At 50.1% G+C, this 16,702-nt stretch overlaps 2 pseudogenes; one reads left to right on the top strand and one right to left on the bottom strand.

Moving 5' to 3' along the window:
• Nucleotides 1–11,034: 11,034 nt before the first annotated feature.
• On the bottom strand, nucleotides 11,035–12,088 carry LOC129864698 (UDP-glucuronosyltransferase 2B20-like; annotated as a pseudogene).
• Nucleotides 12,089–12,106: 18 nt separating this feature from the next.
• Nucleotides 12,107–15,215, top strand: LOC129864697 (UDP-glucuronosyltransferase 1-2-like; annotated as a pseudogene).
• Nucleotides 15,216–16,702: the final 1,487 nt, after the last annotated feature.

Here is a 16,702-nt window from a genome sequence, read left to right as displayed (position 1 = left end):
TTGATGTGCCATCCTGGATGAACTGCACTACCTGAGCCACTTGTGTGGGTTGTAGACTCCGTCTCATGCTACCACTAGAGTGAGAGCACCGCCAGCATTCAAAAGTGACCAAAAAATCAGCCAGGAAGCATAGGAACTGAGAAGTGGTCTGTGGTCACCACCTGCAGAATCACTCCTTTTTTGGGGGTGTCTTGCTAATTGGCTATAATTTCCACCTTTTGTCTATTCCATTTGCACAACAGCATGTGAAATTTATTGTCAATCAGTGTTGCTTCCTAAGTGGACAGTTTGATTTCACAGAAGTGTGATTCACTTGGAGTTACATTGTGTTGTTTAAGTGTTCCCTTTATTTTTTTGAGCAGTGTATATCAAGCACCCAATGCAGATGGAAATTAGTTAAATGTAGATTGTGTTAATTATGAAAACATATAATTAGCTTTAACCATAGAATAAATGTAAATACCATAGCCTGTAGCACTCACACTACGTAATAAATGAACCTTTATTTAAATGAACCTTTAATTAACCTTTATTTAACTTGACAAGTCAGTTAAGAACAAATTCTTATTTACAATGATGGCCTAGCACCATGCTAAGCAAGCCTGTGGTGACTTATTCTTACTACAGTCTAGCATCTCTGCTACCTTAAGAGCCAGGCAGTTGTTCATGTCTGTGGATAAGGCCAGCAGAGCAAGTTAGACTGGGAGGCTGTAGCCCTCTGATACGACTGTGGTAACAGTCACAGTGACTCGTGCTGTGATTGTAATCATCGTTAAAGCTCACGTTTATTTTCCTTCTGCTGTGTCCTCCCTTCCTCCCTCTCCGTCCCTCCCTCCCCTCCCTCATTTTACATTTTAGTCAGATTTACAATTAGCGCATTCATCTTAACATAGGGAGACAACCACATATCACAGTCGTAGCAAGTACATTATCCGTCAATAAAGTACTGTAGTTATCAGCAAAATCCGTGCTAGTAGGAAAAGGAGGGTGGGTGGCCCTGTGGGATTTATTGCAGAAACTCATTAAAGAGATTGGGTTTTAGACATTTTTGGAAGATGGGTAGGGACTCCGCTGTCCTGACTATAGGGGGAAGTTTGTTCCACCATTGGTGTGTCAGGACTGAGAAGAGTTTTGACTGGGCTGAGCAGGAGCTGACCCCCTGTTGGGGTAGGACGGCCAAGAGACCAGAAGTGGCAGAATGGAGTGCACGGTTGGGGTATAGGGTTTGAGCATAGTTCCTCTCTCTCTCGTGCGCGCTCTGTCTCGCTCGCTCTCAATCCAATTATCTCTCTCTGTCTCTCACCCTCCCACCGTCTCTCCCTCCTCCCTCTGACATTCCAAAACATTGAAGGACATTGCTGTACATTAGTGAAGGGAGGAGTCCATCTAATGTCAAATGGATTTATTGTCAAATACATTTTTATCAAAACATTATCTATACCAAAGACCATCATGTGTTAATGTGAAAAAGAAAATGTTACTTTGCCTGCAACTTGTATATTTGTTGTTAAACAACTCTAAACTATTATTCTCCTGACTGTTTCTGAAAATTTGACAATACAAAAAAAATGTAAGAGAGCCTGCCCTTAAAACGGCCTGGGTAGCATCATTATGAGTCAGACACATTTATTCTAGTTGTAGCGACCCGCACAGACAGCTGTGTGTTATGTGTTAGGCTAGTAGGTGGTTGTGTTCGCGGGGTCCGACATGTCAATCAACCTGCTATCTGCCAATCACGGGAATGCCTGGAATGTTCTGATGCCGGGCATCCTGGCGGTTGGCGGAGTGGCGTGGAGGGGGGTTGGGCAGGGGGATGGAGCATTGGAAGTTAAGACCGGGTTTTGCCTTTGTTCTCTCTCTTACGTCTGGGTTTCACAAGAGAAGGTCACGATTGGCTTGTGGGTTATCTTTCATTTATTTGGCGTGGGCTACGGCCAAACAGTAGCCTGTGTAAAGTTGGTTTAATAAACCGTCCATTCGTAAACTCAATCCTCTGTCTGGACAGTCGTTCTTTTATGATCTAGTCAGGTCATTACATTGGTGTCAGAAGTAAAAACGGTGATAAAAGTTAGCCAGCTAGCTAGCTGACTTCTGTGGCTAGCTACCGTAGATGAGAACGGGGGTGAAAATGCTTCGAGGGAATCCGAAAGTGAAGGTGGAGGTAGGGGACGATTATGGCCAAGGAGGTGCGTGTGCATGGACGTCGGGGGTTCTGGCTGAGGAGATCGCCAGGGCGTCGGAGCGCAGAGGCCGCTTGAGGGAGGACGCTAGAGTGATGGCGGCTGAAGCGGGTATGAGTGCTTCGTCGACTGTGTTTCGCGCGGATTCTGGTGGGCGGGTCGAAGTGGTGACGTCGACGCGGCGGGACGAGGAATCTGGGGCTCAGGATGTAAACAAACATGGCGGCGCCCAGTCCCCGGCTGCGTCCGTATCTGTTAAGACCCCGAAGTATTCCGGTAAGGCGGATTGGGAAGCTTTTCATGCTCAGTTTGAACTGTTAGCTCATTTTAGGGGGTGGTCGGATGAAGAAAGGGCACTGCAGTTGGCTTTATGCCTCACGGATGAGGCTCTGGCCTGTTTGATATTGATTAGCCCCGAGGACAGACATGATTATGGTGCTTTAGTGGGAGCACTGAGGAGGCGCTATGGACAGTGTGTACAGCCCGGGCTACTGCGCTCCGAACTGAGTAATAGACGCAGGCAGCCTGGAGAGCCTCTACGGGTGCTAGCTAATGACATTGAGAGCCTCTCTCGGCGGGCATATGCTCACATGCCCCCCTCCGTGCAGAGCGAGCTAGCACGGGACCAGTTCATACAGGCGCTCTCTCCTACGGAGCTGCGCATACAGACCCAGCTGGCTCATCCTGAGTCATTGCAGATAGCCTTGGAGATGGCTTTGGAGAGGGAGCAGTGTGGGCTGGGGCTTTGGTGGGGGTGCAGGGAGACACACCCTCTGTGCGAGCTGGGGGGCAGAGCAGCCCGGAGCCGGAAAAGCCTGCATGGGTGGCTGAAATGACAGAACTCATTCGTGCTGTGTCGCTACAGGCGGCACGAAACACACACCCTGGTCCCAGGGTCTGCTGGGGTTGTGGCCAGCCAGGCCAGCTGCGCCGAAATTGCCCCATGTCCCCCAGAGCTCAGGGAAACGGCTTGGGGTCCGCACTACCCGGTCTATGCAGACCCTGGCTTTCTATCCCAACCACCATCATCTTCAGGAGGAGCCCACCGGCACAGACGGGGAAGCAAGGCTCCACTTCCCCCAGAAGCAGAGGAGAGCAAGCGGATGGAGCCTGTTGTTGTGGTGGGCCGGACCTGTGTTGGGGACTTTTGTCATGTCCCTGTCACTGTGGAGGGGGTGCCCTGCTCCGCCCTGGTGGACACTGGGTCCACAGTAACCCTGGTGAGGCCGGATATTGTGCCAGGTTGGACTCAGTGTGAGCCCACAACTGTGCAGCTCCGCACAGTCACAGGTGAGCTGGCACCCATGAAAGGGAAGGGAATAATGACTCTGACAGTAGGGGGCAGGACTGTGCGTCATCCTGTGTGGGTGGCGGCTGTGCAGGACCCTTGTATCCTGGGGTTGGACTTTCTTAGGACACAGGCTGCCAGTTAGACCTAAATAGAGGCACACTGAGCTTCCAGGGAGGGCCGGAAGTCACCATGGCCCCCCCTAATGTCACAATCACTCAACCCAACAAACCCTTTACTCCAACAGTTAAAGCAGCAGAGACTCATGGCTGCCCCCCCTCCCCCACAGATGTGTGTGACTTTTCCCCAGCCCCCCTGTCACCTACTGCTGTGTGTTACATTCCCCCAGCTACCTCCATGACACAGCCTTCTGTGAGCCCAGGCCGCGCCCCCCCAGCCCAGCTGCCCCAGATGGGAGAGGAGAGGACACTGTCTGCAGTGAGGGAGATATGGGGGAGGAACTGTGTTGGTCTTGACCCCGAGCAGCAGGAACGGTTGTGGCAGTTGCTGTTTGAATTCAGAGACAGCTTTGCGCTGAGTGAGGAAGAGGTGGGTCAGACTCATCTGGTGCAGCATGAGATCGACACAGGTGATGCTCGACCCATCAAGATGCGTCCCCGCCGTATCCCGCTGGCACGCCAGGAGGCGGCAGACAAGGCTGTGTTGGAGATGCAGCGGGCAGACTTCATTGAGCCCTCAGACAGCCCCTGGGCGGCGCCAGTCGTCATGGTTCCGAAGAAGGGGGGCAAGCTGAGGTTCTGTGCGGACTACAGGCGGCTGAATGAGGTAACCAGGAAGGACTCATACCCCATACCACGTATCGATGAGTCGCTGGACCTGGTTAGGGGGTCCTCCTGGTTCTCCTCACTAGACCTCCGCAGTGGCTACTGGCAGGTGCCCCTCTCCCCAGAGGCCAGAGCCAAAACTGCATTCTCCACTAACAGAGGACACTGGCAGTTCAAGGTCCTGTGCTTTGGCCTGTGCAACGCTCCAGCTACTTTTGAGCGTTTGATGGACAGGGTGCTGGATGGCATCCCCCGACAGCAGTGTCTGGTATACCTCGATGACATCCTGGCCCATGGCAGCTCCTTCCAGTCAGCCCTGGGGGCGCTACGGCGTGTGCTGGAGAGGGTGGCTGCCGCAGGTCTGAAGCTCCACCCCGAGAAGTGCCACTTCATGAGGAGAGAAGTGTCCTTCTTGGGCCACCGAGTGGGGAAGGAGGGGATCAGCACCATGGAGGACAAGGTAGCGGCTGTCAGAGACTGGCCCACCCCCACCGACCAGCGTCAGCTGAAGAGCTTCCTGGGCCTGGCCTCGTACTACAGGAGGTTTGTACGGGGCTTCTCAAGCGTTGCTGCTCCACTGAACCGCCTGCTGCCGAAGGACAAGGCTTTCACTTGGACAGTGGAGTGTGAGGAAGCGTTCAACACCCTCAAACGTGCACTGATCGAGGCCCCCGTGCTCGCCCCCCCTGACCTCACCTTGCCCTTTATCCTGGACACAGACGCGAGCAATGTGGGCATGGGTGGGGTGCTGGCCCAGGTGGGGCCAGAGGGGGAGAGAGTGGTGGCGTACTTCAGCAAAACATTTGACAAACATGAGCGCCGCTACTGTGTCACCCGGCGGGAGCTCTTGGCTGTTGTGGCTTCCGTCAAACACTTCAAGTACTACCTGGGTGGTCTGCCCTTTACTGTAAGGACTGACCACTCTGCTCTCCAGTGGCTCATGTCTTTCAGAGAGCCAGAGGGGCAGGTGGCACGCTGGTTGGAGGAGCTTCAGCCGTATGACTTCACGGTGATGCACAGGGCAGGGGCACGCCACTCCAACGCCGACGCTATGTCCCGTCGGCCCTGTACTGCAGACGGCTGCCGCCACTGTGAACGGAGAGAGGGACGGGAGAGAGAGCTGTGTGCAGAGGGGGTCTGTGCCACAGTGTGTCGGGCGAGCGGGCCTGTCTGCTGTGAGCTGCAGACTGTCGACGTGGCTGAATGGCGGCAGCAGCAGGGACGGGACACAGACCTACAGCCAGTGCTACAGTGGGTAGAGGCGCAGGTGAGGCCACCATGGGAAGAGGTGACAGCGCTCTCACTCGCGACCAAAGGGTTGTAGTCAAAGTTTGAGAGACTGCGGCTGGCTGATGGCGTGCTACAGCGGGCATGGAAGGAGTCAGCTACGGGAGAGGAGAGGTGGCAGGTGGTGGTCCCAAAAGCATTGCGGGAGGCTGTGCTCCAGAGTACTCATGGGGGGGTGGGGACTGGACACTTTGGGGTCACAAAAACACTGCGCCGTCTCCGTCAGGGCTTCTACTGGGGGCAGCACAAGAGGGATGTGGAGGACTTTTGTCGCCGCTGTGACAACTGCACAGCGAGAAAGGGCCCCCCAGGCCGCTCTCATGCTCAGCTCCAACAGTTCCCAGTGGGGGCTCCCATGGAGAGGGTGGGAGTGGATGTAGTTGGGCCGTTCCCCACCACAGACAGTGGAAACCGCTGGGTGCTCACGGCCATGGACTATTTCACAAAATGGCCCGAGGCCTATGCTCTGCCTGACCAGGAGGCAGAGACCATCGTCGACGCCCTGACAGCGGGGATGTTCAGCAGGTTTGGAGCTGCAGAGTCCATCCACAGCGACCAGGGCAGAAACTTTGAGTCCCGTGTGTTCGCCACCATGTGTGAGAGGCTGGGTATGCACAAGACCCGCACTACTCCTCTCCATCCTCAAAGTGATGGCCTTGTTGAGCGCTTCAATAAAACGCTTGGACAGCAGCTGGCCATCGTCTCTTCCAAACACCAGCGTGACTGGGACAAGCACCTGCCTATGGTCCTCATGGCATGCCGCTCCGCTGTCCAAGACTCCACCTCCTGCACACCTGCCCTCCTCATGCTGGGGAGAGAGATCCGCACCCCTGCGGAGATGGCGTTTGGTCGGCCCCTGGATAGCCCTCATGTTCCCCCGGGGCCGGAGTATGCCCGGAGACTCCAGGACCGCCTGGAGACAGCCCACACCTTCGCCAGAGAGCAGCTAGTGAATGCAGGTGTGAGGCAGAAGAGGAACTATGACGTGCACACCCGGGGAAGGCACTTTGTGGCTGGGGAGCTGGTCTGGGTCTACAGCCCGCTAAGGAAAAAAGGCAGATGCCCCAAGTTGGACAGTCACTGGGTGGGACCCTGCAGTGTCCTGGAGAGGGTAGGGGAGGTTGTTTACCGGGTGCAGCTTCCTCTGCACCGGGACAGGTTAGCCCCATACAGAGGGGCCTCTTCTCCCCAAACCCCAGGAACCCCCACTGGCAATGCCATTCTCCAGGCACCCACCCCCAGGTGCCGCAGACAAGGCTCCAGACAGCCCACTCCCCCTGTCTCCCCCCCTGTGTCACCGCGTGGTTCCCCAGAGCCACGGACTGTATTACTCGTTCCCGCTTCCTTGTCCCCCATATCCCTGCCTTCATCCCCTGGTTCCCAGAGGGGCACTCTGCGACCATCACGGCCACGCAGGCAAAGGAGACCTCCGGGTCGCTTCAGAGACTTTGTTTGTTCCCTCGGGGACGAGGGACTTTGTGGTGGGGGGGCTGTGTAGCAACCCGCACAGACAGCTGTGTGTTATGTGTTAGGCTAGTAGGTGGTTGTGTTCGCGGGGTCCGACATGTCAATCAATCTGCTATCTGCCAATCACGGGAATGCCTGGAATGTTCTGATGCCGGGCATCCTGGCGGTTGGCGAAGTGGCGTGGAGGGGGGTTGGGCAGGGGGATGGAGCATTGGAAGTTAAGACCGGGTTTTGCCTTTGTTCTCTCTCTTACGTCTGGGTTTCACAAGAGAAGGTCACGATTGGCTTGTGGGTTATCTTTCATTTATTTGGCGTGGGCTACGGCCAAACAGTAGCCTGTGTAAAGTTGGTTTAATAAACCGTCCATTCGTAAACTCAATCCTCTGTCTGGACAGTCGTTCTTTTATGATCTAGTCAGGTCATTACATAGTGTTAAAATGTATTACAAAGTGTAAATAGGATAATCTTGGCCATAAAGTCAGTTTAGTCTAAAACTGAGTTTGGAACCTATGTGTCACAACGAGTAAATTAAGGTTGGGTTTGGATCACAATATCAACAAAGCATGCTTCCTTTTGCCAATCTCCACGTGCAAATCGTCCTCCGCTTCCATTCATTGAATGGGGCTCTGTTGTTTCATCGCCTCCCGCCGGTTTGAGACTGAAAATACTTATAAACATAGATCATCATGCCTCCACAGACAAAGTTTTGACTTTGTGATTGTGGTAACCAAAGTTCTATAGTTTGCATGCCCTGCCAAAGGACCTTAGTACCAAAGATTTGTATAACTAGTGTCATTGTTCTATCTGTGCTAGTACGAGTAGCCTAGTATGCGGAATAGGTGGTTGGTGTTTGTCGCTCCCCAAGTCTGCACCAGTAACGCTAGCTTGGTGTGCATCGAATGGTGGTGGTGCGTATAACCAGAGATACTGGAACATAATGTCCTAGCTATCTGGTAGAATTTGGCCAACGACGCTATATAACGTTCTTGCTGGTTATGTAGGTAGCTATCTTTTGATAAAGTGAGGCAGGCTAGCTAACATTAACTAGCGAGGGAGGCTAGCTAATGTTTTGGCTACCATTAACGTAGTTAGCTACCTCATGACAACTTAGTTCGTTGCTCATACAAGTTTGCGTAATGTCTAGATACTGCTGGTTATCATTTGATAACGCTAGCAAGGCAGGCTAGCTAACTAACGTTACCCTACTACAAGTCGGATTTGCAAGTCAGTTTGTAGCTCATACAAGTGTATTCTGTATTGTTTAGGGCAAAATGAAATAATGGATGCAGCTATGATGGTAGCTAACGTATGTCTAAGTCTGACTAATACAGTGAACAAGGAACAACAAACCGTCACCGGCCTGAATCTAATCCAATCTGGAGCTACAGTCAGGCAACATCTGTAAAGCATAGAATTAACTTGACCAGAGTTACTGCCCTGATGACACGGACAGCTTCATCAACAATGTAATGTGTGTTGTGTGAAAAGTTGTAATACCCAGGTTTGATAAACTAGTAGGTTAAGGTTAATTACCCAGCTAAGCAGATACAAGTAGTAAGTCATGTTGGTTGTGAAGTGCATTATCAAAAAGCTTTGTCCTTTCCTTATAATAATTGACCACTTGGCTGTCCCTTGTATTACTGGCGCTCCCAGTCAGCACCACCTCATAAGATGAGGAAGTACATTTTGTTTATGAGAAATGTCCAGTTTTCAGCCAAACATGCAACATGGAGAAGACCAGCAAACGGACCCTCAGCATCATGCAGGCATGCCCTCGAGCATTCAGGTCAAAGGTCAAAACCGTTTAGAGTTCTGTCCCTATTCACCTTCATAACTTAGCCTGGTGGAACCAGCCTGATCGTTTGATGGGGAGACCATAATTGGGTTGTTTTTATCTGACCTGTTCAAACCTCAATATAGTATCTGGTAGGTTATATCTGAGAAACAATCTTAACTTCCGTTGGTAATTTAACAGTGACTGTGTGTATGTGTTCACAGAAACATGTATGGAGCCAGCACATGGAGACTTTCAAGATGAAGTCCAGACTGATAGACAGGCTTGATACTGATGTCTGAATGGAGAGAGACCTGGCACTTGGCATTACAATTTTACTAGACACAAATTTTACATGTATTTTTTTATTATTGAATTTAATGGTGTGTCAATATGGGGTGGAACAAACCCTGTGTGTTCTGCCCCAGGACCATGGAAATCCTTTTGTATACGGGACACCACACAGGAAGGTATGACCCCTCTGACATGTTTGCCAAGGTAGCCCCAATTCCACTAGACAAAATGCCGACATTGGCTGGGAATGACAATGAAAAGTGCACATTGTTATATTAGCAGAACACTGCTTCTATGGTATTATGTAAAGGGCTGTTTATTTTACATGGACCTGTTAATTCATTTGAAAGTTATCAAAACATTAGTTTAGAATATCTACATAAATTCAGCAATTGCATTATTCTCATATTACTCTAGGCTACTGATCTATTTAAAGGTGGCAGGTAGCCTAGTGGTTAGAGCATTGGACTAGTAACCAAAAGGTTGTAAGATCGAATCCCTGAGCTGACAAGGTATTTATCTGTCATTCTGCCCCTGAACAATGCAGTTAACCCACTGTGCCTAGGCCATCATTGAAAATAAGAATTTATTCTTAACTGACTTGCCTAGTTAAATAAAGCTTCCTCTGCCAACTCACTGTACATCTGCCTGTAGTTATTGAACTCAACCTGCAGGGGGTTTGTTTGTTGTGGGCAAGGTTGTGATGTGACTATCATTAATGTGATGACTGCTATTTATCAAATAATTACCTACTCCGTTTAATGATATCATTAACTCATTAGGAATTATGGGCAGTAGTTCGATGTAAGTCTCTGGTTGTCCACCAGAGGTCACAATGTCCTTAGTTGTAGGCATCTTTGTCTTGGAGTGTTCTTAGAATGAATACCTCCAGGTGTACCACACTGTGGTGAGAGGGATCTGTTCTTCCCTCCCTTCTTTTGTCAATTGTCCTAGACTACTTTACATACCCAGCTGCAGACTGTGAATGTTTGGCCTAGTCTTCACCTTCAGTCGTCAAGAGTTTCAGCGGGTCTTACCATTTTCTGGTCTTGTAGTTTTAACCATTTCAACATGTCCACACGTTCTCTGGTATAATGTAAATTTAGTTACAAAGGGTTTTATACTCGGATAGAAAGGGGGCAGTCCATCGCACCAACACAATGTCTGTGCTCACTTGGGTGTGACCACAGACTGAGCATAGGTTTACATGGAAAACAATTATCTCATTTTAGAAGGCTGGAATCACATTATCCTCACAAAAGTATTCTTATACTTAATCATTTATTTTATACAACATTTAGATGCAAACCTGATAACAAGGATGTGTACACTTTGAGTTACCGTTATCTTGTTATACCATCCTTAATGACATCACTATTGTTTGGATCCCCGACAACCATTCCAAACGTTTGGATTTCAAAACCAATGTCCAATCTTTTGATGTTAAGAGTTCTCTACACACAGCACATTCCTTTGTTGGATACTGAGAGGCAGAAAGTTAGAAACCATTTATGACCGGTTGTTATGTCATAAAACTGGGCCAACTCCCTCAGGAGACGGGGTTCTGGCTATCTTCAAACCTTTGCCTAGCCGGCACCTTTGATCCTCAGCAAGGAGAGAGAGTCATAACAGTTCTGACAGATGGTTGTGTCCTGGTGGTGGCGCTCGAGAAACACCCACATCAAACCACACCCCCCCAAGCCAACTCGTTTTTGGCTTCTGTCATGGCTGCCAGCATTTTTTGAGGAACAAGCCAATGAATGAGTCCAACTCAGTGGGTGCAGTTGCCCTTTAAGGCAATATAGAAGTCTTACAAGACATTACATTGTTAGACAATCAAAATCTACGGCGTATTTCATCATCTGGGAAAGAAGTAGCACATGTCCACGTCTCTCACCCCAGCCTGATCTTCCCCCAGAAGCACCTGCAGCACAGCCTGCTGCAGACAGAGACTGAGGCCTAGAAAGAGATCCCGCTGAGGGCCAGGAGCAGCGCCGCCACGTCCAGCCTGTGGTAGGAGTACCAGGGCAGGCTGTAGACCTCGGTCCACCATTCCTCATCACGTACTCAATTTATTAGTTGCCACTGGTGAGCGGGGATGGGTGTGTCGCGGTGTATACGGCAGAGCTGCATGCTGTGGCGGTAGAAGGGATTCTCCAGCACGTCCCTTAGGGCCTCCAGGAAGTCCTCTGTGGTAAGAGTGGCAGCCTCAAGCACCCGCACTGCCTCGCGCACCTGCAGCCGCAGGACGTTGTCAAACTGGTCGAAGAGGAGCAGCAGGCCCAGCACAGGGGCCCCGTGGTAGATGGCCTCATACAGGCCTTTGGTGCCTCCTTAAGCCACGAAGGCGCGGGTCTTCGGGTGGCCCCGGAGGTTGTTCTGGGGGAGCCAGTGCCGCAGCAGGGTGTTGTTCCCCAGGGAAAACGGTTGTTCTCCCAGGAACCTCAACACCACCTTATCGGGCAGCTGGGTGAAGACTTGGGCCACTACCTCCTTAGGCAGGTCAGACACTATTATTCCCAGAGACATGACCACCACCCCGTGCTTCCCAGAGCTCTGCATGAAGGCCTCCATGTCATCAGGGAGCGGCCAAGCCGGACAGCATTGGAAGCCCCTCACATAGACCACGTTGGGCATGGTCGGCCGCGGGAACTCAAAGACAAAAGTCCACCCTCATCAGCCACACGTCCGCCGAGCGCTGCATGGAGTCTAGGTCACCAGGGGGGGGAAGTGACTTTGGATGAGGCTTGTATACACAAGGTTAATTAATAAATATTGCTCCACTACACATAGACATAATGCAACCCATTCCTGGTTCTCTAAAGGAAGTCCATGTGGTTGGAGAGCTCTGGGCCCGACGCGGAGAAAGGGCGAAGGTGAAGTGGCCCTCTCAAGCAATCCAGCGCAGGTTGAAGACCAGAGGCAGACCGAGCACATTGGCCAGAAGGACCCCTATGGGCAGACCAGGGTCGGTCAGCACCAGGTCAAACCGGGCGTCCCGGAGCAAAGCCATGAACACCGATCACCAAACATGGTGGCGGCCGCTCTGGCTCAGATCTCGTGGGCCGTTGGCTGCGTGGAAGTGATCCTGTGCTGCTTGCGGAAGGAGCGCAGGAAGGGTGGCAGGGACCAACCAAGGGCTCTCTATGGTCAGGGCGTGACAATTTTAGAATGGCTCCACCAGGCTAGGAGAATCATACAACAGATATGGAATTGATAAAGGAGGTGCAAACCCACAAAACAAATACAAAATGAGTGTAATCCAGAGCCAGCTCTTGGTGTGAGCTAATGTGATTTAAAGGTAACTTCCAAAATAAAGGAAACACCAAGGTTTAGATGTAGCGTGTTTATTAGTCCCATGCACAGGGTTGCAGATGTAAATGCAGGGTACAGTGAACATCTTAAGCGTTGAGCTCCTACAGTGCTGGTCAAAGGGATGTAAATTGAACATAATAAAAATATATTTGAATGGATGGATTGGAGGTGTCTTAATAGGGTGTTGGGCCACCACGAGTCAGGACAGCTTCAACGCACCTTTGCAAAGATTCTACAAGTGTCTGGAACTCAAACAACATTCTTCGACGCAAAATTTCATAACTTGGTGTTTTGTTGATGGTGGTGGAAAACGCTGTTTAAGGCACCGCTCCAGAATCCCCTGAGGTCTTCAATTGGGTTGAGATCAGGTGACTGAGACGGCCGTGGCATTTGGTTTACATCATTTTCATGTTCATCAAACCAGTCAGTGACCACTCGTACCTTGTGGATGGGTGTATTGCCATCCTATGGGGGCATAGCCTAGGTAGCCAAAAAAGAATGGCCTGCCAAGCATTTTATACATGACCCTAAGCGTGATGGGATGTTAATTTCTTTCTCAGGAACCACACCTGTGTAGAAGCACCTGCTTTCAATATACTTTGTATCCCTCATTTACTCAAGGGTTTCCTTTTATTTTGGCAGTTACCTGTAGATTGCTATAGTACTTCTGGGTTAAACTCTACAATATGTATAAAAGCAACTGAGGTACTGTCTCAGCCCAACTTCATTGCGTACCATTGTGAACTTTAGTTGAATTAACCTTAATAACCTTGTCATGGTAACAACACAGTTAAGGCGATTAAGGTGGAAATCCCTACAGAGGGGCTATTGTAACCTATTGGTTTGGTAGAGAGGCAGGGGACTGGAATAATAAGGGGCCTAAGGCCCATTGGATGCTAAAACGTGACATGGAAGGCTATAGCATATATAGATTTGTAAAGGTAGACTAACAGGAGGAACGATAATTTCATCAATCACCACACATACATATCACCAAACATACATAAGCTCTGTTCTTTGCAGAGTGCAAGCTAGTGTTGCATTGTTACATTTGCATTGACTGAGGTTCAGTTGATTTGAATATAGAGTAGCAGATGTTTGGGAAAGACTGGAAAGTTTCACCTATCTCATGTTGGATAAAACAAAGTAATTAGAGTGATTGCACATAGATTTTGGATGCTGTAGGTAACGTATCACTCTTCTGTCCCTGGCTGAAGTGTCTTTGTGCAAAAGGCCTGCTATGAGGTCTTGCTGTGCGCAACGTAGTCCGCTATGACAGGACTAGTAAAGGCCCCGTGCATAACTTTAGTGGAAAAAATGATGTTAAAACATTTTATTTTTAATATTTTTCAGGGGGTGCTGCAGCGGCTATGCCCGAGCCGACTAGGTGCTAAAACCTGTCGATGTGCCCTTGAGCAAGGCACTTAACCCTAATTGCTCCTGTAAGTCGCTCTGGATAAGAGTGTCTGCAAAATGACTAAAATGTAAATATATAACCAGGCCAGTACAGCTTGGCTCAGCAGTATGAAAATGGTATTTGTGTATGCAATACCTTAGACATCTTACTATTCTTAGACGTGGGTGTTGTTCCTTAGACATCCTAGTCTTCCCCGAGGATGGCAGCCAGGGGCTCAACATGGAGGTCATCCTCCAAGAGCTCCACCCCACTCACCGTGCTGCGCTCCGCCATGAGCTGGTACATTCCCCAGGAGTCCCCTTTCTACACTTCAGTGAACCTGAACCCTGCTCCTCCTCCGGATGGGGGGGACCTCGGTCCCGACTTCTACACCATCCTGATCCAGTGCTCTCTGTAACTCTGCAGGGTGTTACCTGTCCGCCGGCTCCTGGAGTAGCAGAAGTACATGGCGGCCATGTTGATAATGTTTCATGGTGGGGCGCTCCACATGATCTCTGCCATCTTGGATGACTTGGTCCTTGTCGCCAAACTGAGGGGGTCTAGATTCGACCTGATGCTTACCGATCCTGCCTTCCCTGCTGGGGTGCTCCTGGCCCAATACCTGGGCCTGCCCATGGTTTATAACATCCACTGGCTCAACGCTGGTGAGGCCCACATGACCGTCGCCCCCACACCGCCGTCCTATGTCCCCATTGTTCAGTGACACAATGGACTTCCTGCAGAGGACAGAGAACTTCCTGCGGTACCTGGTCATACTCTTCCAGGAGTGCCTGGTCATCCTGCCTCTCTATGTCGACCTCCTCCGACATCACTTCCCCCCGATGCTGAACTGATCTCCATGCAGTGCTCGGCGGACGAGTGGCTGATGAGGGTGGACTTTGTCTTTAAGTTACCGAGGCCAAACGTGGTCTATGTGGGGGGCTTGGAGGCCTGCATACAGAGCTCTGGGGAGCACGGGGTGGTGGTCATGTCTCTGGGAACGCTGGTGTCTGCCCTGCCTAAGGAGGTAGTGACCGAGGTAGTGGCCCAAGCCTTCGCCCAGCTGCCTCACAAGGTGGTGTGGAGATTCCTGGGAGAAATACCCTTTTTCCTGTTGAACAACACCCTGCTGCTGGACTGGCTCCCCCAGAACAATGTCCTGAGCCACCTTAACACCTGCTTCTTCGTGGCTCACGGAGGCACCAGCGGCTTGTAAGAGGCCATCTACCACTGGATACCTGTGCTGGGCCTGCCGCTCCTCTTCGACCAGTTTGACAACGCCCTGCGGTTGCAGGTGCGTGGGGCGACACGGGTGAAAAGTGGTAGGCCACACAAGCTCACAGAACAGGATCGCGGAGTGCTGAAGGGCGTAAATATTGCCTGTCCTCGGTTGCAACACTCACTACCGAGTTCCAACCTGCCTCTGTAAGCAATGTTAGCACAATAACTTCGTCAGGAGCTTCATGAAATGGGTTTGCATGGCCGAGCAGCCGCACACAAGCCTAAGATCACCATGCGCAATGCCAAGCGTTGGCTGGAGTGGTGTAAAGCTCACTGCCTTTGGACTCAGGAGCAGTGGAAACGTGTTCTCTGGAGTGATGAATCACAATTCACCATCTGGCAGTCCGACGAATGAATCTGAGTTTGCCAGGAGAATGCTACCTGCCCAACTGTGCCAACTGTAAAGTTTGGTGGAGGTGGAATAATGGTCTAGAGATGTTTTTCATGGTTCGGGCTAGGCCCTTAGTTCCAGTGAGTGGAAATCTTAACGGTGCAGCATAAAATTACATTTGAGATGATTCTGTGCTTCCAACTTTGTGGCAACAGTTTGGGGAAAAGCCTTTCCTGTTTCAGCATGATAATTCCCCTGTGCACAAAGCGAGGTCTATACCGAAATGGTTTGTTGAGATCGGTGTGGAAGAACTTGACTGGCCTGCACAAAGCTCTGACCTCAACTCCATCAAACACCTTTGGGATGAGTTGGAACGCCGACTGCGAGCCAGGCCTAATCGCCCAACGTGAGTGCCAGACCTCCCTAATGCTCTTTGTGGCTGAATGGAAGCAAGTCCCCGCAGCAATGTTCCAACATCTAGTGGAAAGCCTTCCCAGAAGAGTGGAGACTGTTATAGCATCAAAGGGGGGACCGATGTTACGGCTGTCCTCGCTGACAGAAGGTGGGGACCAAAACGCAGAGTGGTTAGTGTTCATTCTTTTAATGAAAATCAACAAAACACTTCAAAATACAAAAACAACCAACGTGACAAAACCGAAACCGTCCTGTGTGGCAACAAAACCTCCACAGGAACAAACACCCACAAAACACAAGTGAAACCCTGGCTGCCTAAGTATGATTCTCAATCAGGGACAACAATTGACAGCTGTCTCTGATTGAGAATCATACCAGGCCGAACACAAAATCCCAACATAGAAAATCAACCATAGACAACCCACCCAACTCACGCCCTGACCAACTAAAATAAATACAAAACAAAGGAAAACAGGTCAGGAACGTGACAACCGACTCCATAATAATGCCCATGATTTTGGAATGAGATGTTCGACAAGCAGGTGTCCACATACTTTTGGTCATGGAGTGTATTTAAGATTTTGTACATATGACTATCAATTGCAAATTTGCTGTCAACAATGACACAAATGGCTGAAACAAACCATAATGAGAAAGGACTTGATTAAGATATTTTAACAGTGTAAATATATAACCTGTTGACGGTCCACTTCGATAGAAGTAAAAGGAAGTAAAGTCGATACACTATTCACACCCCTTGGATTTTTTGTTTCTACAAAGTGGGATTGAAATAGATTGAATTGCGATTGTTTTTGTCATTGATCTACAGAAAATACTCCACAATGTCAAAGGGAAAAGAGAATTTTACACATTTCTTCTAATTAATAACT

This window comes from Salvelinus fontinalis, chromosome 11, assembly GCF_029448725.1.
Source record: "Salvelinus fontinalis isolate EN_2023a chromosome 11, ASM2944872v1, whole genome shotgun sequence".
In the NCBI taxonomy this organism is placed as follows: Eukaryota; Metazoa; Chordata; class Actinopteri; order Salmoniformes; family Salmonidae; genus Salvelinus; species Salvelinus fontinalis.
The sequence above is the reverse complement of the archived record's forward strand: the minus strand, read 5'-3'. Positions and strand labels throughout refer to the sequence as shown.